General features: G+C 40.9%; 1 protein-coding gene across 3 annotated transcripts in view; it reads right to left on the reverse strand.

Moving 5' to 3' along the window:
* LOC108752019 overlaps positions 1-4,736 on the reverse strand; it is a 21,214-nt gene that overhangs the window by 10,880 nt on the left and 5,598 nt on the right. For 2 of the 3 annotated variants that reach the window (XM_018492593.1, XM_018492596.1), the window contains exon 1: positions 80-382. The exons of the other annotated variant lie outside the window; for it this stretch is intronic. The gene's annotated coding sequence lies outside the window, so the exon portion shown is untranslated. Of the gene's footprint in view, positions 1-79; positions 383-4,736 lie in introns of those variants that run through there. 3 annotated transcript variants of the gene reach the window in all.

Genomic DNA, 4,736 nt, shown 5'->3' on the forward strand with positions numbered 1-4,736 from the left:
TGGTTATTAATTACAAATGGCACGCGAAGACGGTGATGAGAAGAGGAAACAAAGATATCGGAGGATGACGGAGACTTACCTTTCGATCAAAGAACGTTAACGCTCCTCCACTGCGCGAACATGGTCCCGCGGATGAAACGATGCGTCATCGGCTCCGATCCGATCTCGATTCTAATCTGAATTTTACCGCGCGCCCGTGAACCCGGAAACGGGCCGCTGATAAGCGATAAAACGGCCGACGAGACACTGCTATACGGCCGTCCGTATCACACGCTCCGCTTTAAAGGCAACTCGCAAGCAACTGGAGGAACGATGCACCGATATCTGCCACCGGCCGACGAGAGGGAAGAAGCCCCGTTCGCTCGACCCGTACGAACGTTCACCGGCAGGACTCGCTCGAAACTGCCGGTATCACAAGAACACCGATTGCCCGTGGCGCTACCTGCACGGGGATACAATCCCTTTACCTTTCCCACTCTCTTTATTCGTCCCTGTTTCTTCCCTTTAACAATTATATTAATCATAATAATATCGATGACGATAGAACCGATAATAGAACCTGTCTTTTTCCTTTCCAACATTGCGTTCCGTTAACTTGCAACCGATTTTCGATACAGCTTATAATAGCTCTATGGCCGCGCGTTTAATGGAAATGAAAGAAGAACAATTTCAGCTCTCCCTAAAATATCGAAACAGCGAGGAGCACACCACGATGTGTACTAAATCCGGACGCGGAAAAAAGATGCTGGTGATGCTATTTTCAGTAAAATTATCGCGTATCGCGCGACTTCGTCCAAAGAAGTCGGGCAAGTGTGAGAAGAACCTGTGGGGAGAGAAACAGGTTCTAGATTCATTCACATCTCTCACCGAGGCCTTGAGCCGAGCAAAAAGCGCTCTCTCTCTCTCTCTCTCTCTCTACGCGATTCCTACCATAGACTCATCTTGTAATCCGCCATGGCTACTGGCGAGCTGGGAAAATGAGCGAACGGTGGAGGGTGTATCTATCGGTAGAACTGGAAAAATCTGGTTTCTCTCGTTACAGAAAAAAAAGTTGACCGCAACAGCGAATCGAACACCCAGTACATCTCGCGTCATCCAGAAGCGCTAATCTGGAAACGTAGACCGCTCGGGTAGACCACAAAATCCTGGCGCTTAAGAAACACCTCGATGTGATCCACGCCTTTCTCGCTAATCTCACATGCAATCAAGCAGGCGATAAATTAATACTACAAACACGGATATACACTACGTGTATACCTTAACGTCGCGCACAATATAGACCGTTGATTTATGGAGACGGTCAAAAAAAGTGCTGATCTCTTGCGTACGGTAAGCCGATTTGGAAGATTCCTTTTAAGAGGCATTCCTCTTAAAAGCCTTCCCGAACGCAATACGTATACGTGAAAACAAAAAGTCGCTCTTTCCGTTTGCCATATCGCTTTCTTACTTAGCAAATGTCACAACTCAAAAATGTTCTTTTCGAATTATACACATGAGTGAGTTAAGTGAACCAATTATCAACAGTGAATTAACTTGACTTTATGAAAAAATCATCAAAATCGTCACCATTGAAAAAGTGTAACTTGTAAAAAAATCATCACAATTCTAAAAAAAATAGTTTTTTAAGGATCGTGAAGTAAGAATGACAAAAATAGCATTTCATCCCTTAGGAATATATTCTTCTTACCGATATCCTTTGTCAATGATTTTCTGTCAAGATAAAGAAAGTTTTTCTCTTTCTCCTGGAAAAACTTAATTTGTTCGTGTCAGTTTTAAAATAAGGAAGCGACATATTGAAGCCAAGTTTACATACAGGAAGAGCGTATGCATATCAGATCCTACGGAGCGATTCTCTTGAGATTCTCGTGAAATTAACAATAGTATCGGACATGGCGGGTTACGTGGGCTACCTGCTTGAATAAATTAAACATCGACATCGAAAAGGAAAAAATCCACGCCGACGTCGACGCCGACTTATTTAGCAATCGGCAAACGATAAGCAGTGTAAAACTCGTATCTCTATAAAATAACCGTTCCCCCTACTGTAATATCCTGGAGCAATCATATCCTGCTCTTACACACGATTGTTGTTCTCATCGACTCAATCAGAAAGCTAATTAAATGTACCATTGCGCCATGCAATTAAGGAAAATGAGCGACCCTCGGAGACACAAATACATAGTATGGACAACGACAAATGAAGGTTATCGTTCGCAAAACGATCGCAACGGATTCATAATAGCTTCATAACTAAATGCATTTTTCAATGGCACCGTACCTTAACGGTCACCTGCATCTTCTCACAAAAGTATTATACTTATCCTGCATGTAAAACTGATATTTTTGATTAACACTTCTAATGCCCATTTTCACTAATGTAGATTAATTTTAATCTCGGACTCAACTTACTCTTCGTCTTTTTCTAATCTTTAGAAAAGACGGACAGTAAGTTGAACTTACTTTTGAGTTGAAATTAAAGTCAATCTACATTGGGCATTAATGTTCGTTTATCTTTGATTTTTCGCATTCTTTATGCTTTCCATTTTAATACAATATATTAATTGCGCATTCTGCTTTGATTTTTAAACTAACAATTATTTTTATATTATATAATCATACGTGACTCACTAACGTATAGATAGTAAGTGTAACTCATAAATATGGATGCATCTACATATAGGAATATTCGTATAAGAATATTCGTGAGTCATATGCCTCGTAGATGGTAAACGTTTGAAAGATAATTAGAATTTCCAGATGGCACTCATTCGTACTTTGCTTGCGCTCGTTAGAAAATTGCTTGGAGAAGATTACGTTACAAAATTTCGATTGTGTCGAGCCTAAAACAGGACGTGAATGTTTATACGTGTGTACCATCGTTCAATCGATTACCGATCATTTCATTAGCGTCTTCCGAGTGCTCGACTGAACACGATTACTTCAAGGAATAACTGTAACGGACTTTTGCTAACCCTTGACTGGGGGCCGTCCCCAACGAACTTCCATTCGCTCTCGACGATGCCCACGGTAGTCATTTTACGGACCAGTGACTCCTCGAATTATTCAACCGATGAGGATCTTGATGACACAACCACCTTGTGTAAATAATCAATTAGTTATTTGACGTAATGAGTAAAGTACAGTTTTCAGTTAATCAGAAACAAAGTTTAAACACATATAATGCGTTCTTACGTAATGTTCTGTATACAAAAGCTGAGAAGGAAGTAAGTTAATAAGATCTCCATTTTTGTCTGTCCTACTTCCTATCTCATCCTATCCTGCACTAATTTAGCATTTTGCCGAGTGTTCTTAACCGCAGGAAGTCGACATGCGCGCGGGTGACATGTGCTCGAGTTAATTAAAAGCCTCATTCGAACTTGGCACGCGTCTTCGAGGGGCACCCTGGGAGCAGAGAAATAAGTTCACAAACCGTGAAAATTTAATGTTCTTTATGGGGGGCGGGGGGGGGGGAAGAGGGAGGAGCGCAGCGTATTGTCGGCGCAATATCATGCAGCGTACCCCTCAATCCTTTTACGCAAAGTACACCCAGAGAATAGACGGAGAGTTATATAAAAAATATATTGTATAGAACGAAATTTGACGGCTTGACGGTGTATGACTTTTTGATACACCAACCGACGGATGTTAGCGGTCTGGTATATACGAGCCGATCTTTCGCTCTAATGGTTCCACCTGGGTCTCGATACACATATCCGTGGGTGGTCCCCGTCATGCGCTTGATAAGCCTCACACCAGGTGTAGGCCGAAAAAAAGAAAGGAAATGAGGAAGTTACTTCCTCAGCGCTTGGTGACAATATATCGATCGTAAAATGTCTTCCATGATATTCCATGATCTTAATATTCTCTTAGATAGAATAATACAAAATCATAATAAAATCAAGATGACATTAAGTAAAAGTTATTTTAGGAAAAATCATAACGCTCATTGTTAAGAATTCATCACAAAATTATCGTCGAAAGTGTATTGGGTGATATCATTATGATTTTTCCTAAAATAATTTCTACTTGAAGCCATCTTGATCTTATTATATGATTTTGCATTCTACCTAGATTGCAACTCTTACTTTTTTTCCGTGAAAACGGTATTAATTATTTTTATCAAGAACAAAGAAATTATAGAGATCCTGTCTGACGCAAAAAGAAATCTTGCATGTCCAACACGCATAAAAAGAATTTTTAAAAGGATTAACGAAAGAAGAAATTGATTGGCGGATGCTCGCGCAGGAGTGGGCTGAAATAACAGGAACAATCCTCTGCGCTCGCAGTAAATTTGATTGTTCGGAGGCAGGACGGCCCACGCTGTCCGGCCCGCCAGAGGGAAACGTTGCATTCTCTTATCGTTCGAGAAACTGGTGTGGCATAACGTAGCGTATACGATGACGGTACCGCGTGTACGTATTGGCTAGCTGTCTGTTCTAACAATACAATAACGATGGAAGGCGTCGCTTAAGGGCAAGTCCGCCTAGCGTAGTAGTTGTTCAGGTACGTATCGATGCTGGTAAAATATTGCGTTTACACGTTCCTCACGCAAAATACTCTCGTAGAATATTGCTTCCAGGTGATATCTCCCCGAATGATATACCAATGGCGACCAATAAGCGCTCCAGCCTTCCAATAGATATACAAAATACTGTACAAAAGAATAAACGTAACATATATTTTTATACAATTAATTTTGTATCCGTGTCTTCTATGTTATATAACTTTCTATACCA

The sequence above is a fragment of the Trachymyrmex septentrionalis genome, unplaced genomic scaffold, assembly GCF_001594115.1.
Source record: "Trachymyrmex septentrionalis isolate Tsep2-gDNA-1 unplaced genomic scaffold, Tsep1.0 scaffold53, whole genome shotgun sequence".
Lineage (NCBI taxonomy): Eukaryota > Metazoa > Arthropoda > Insecta > Hymenoptera > Formicidae > Trachymyrmex > Trachymyrmex septentrionalis.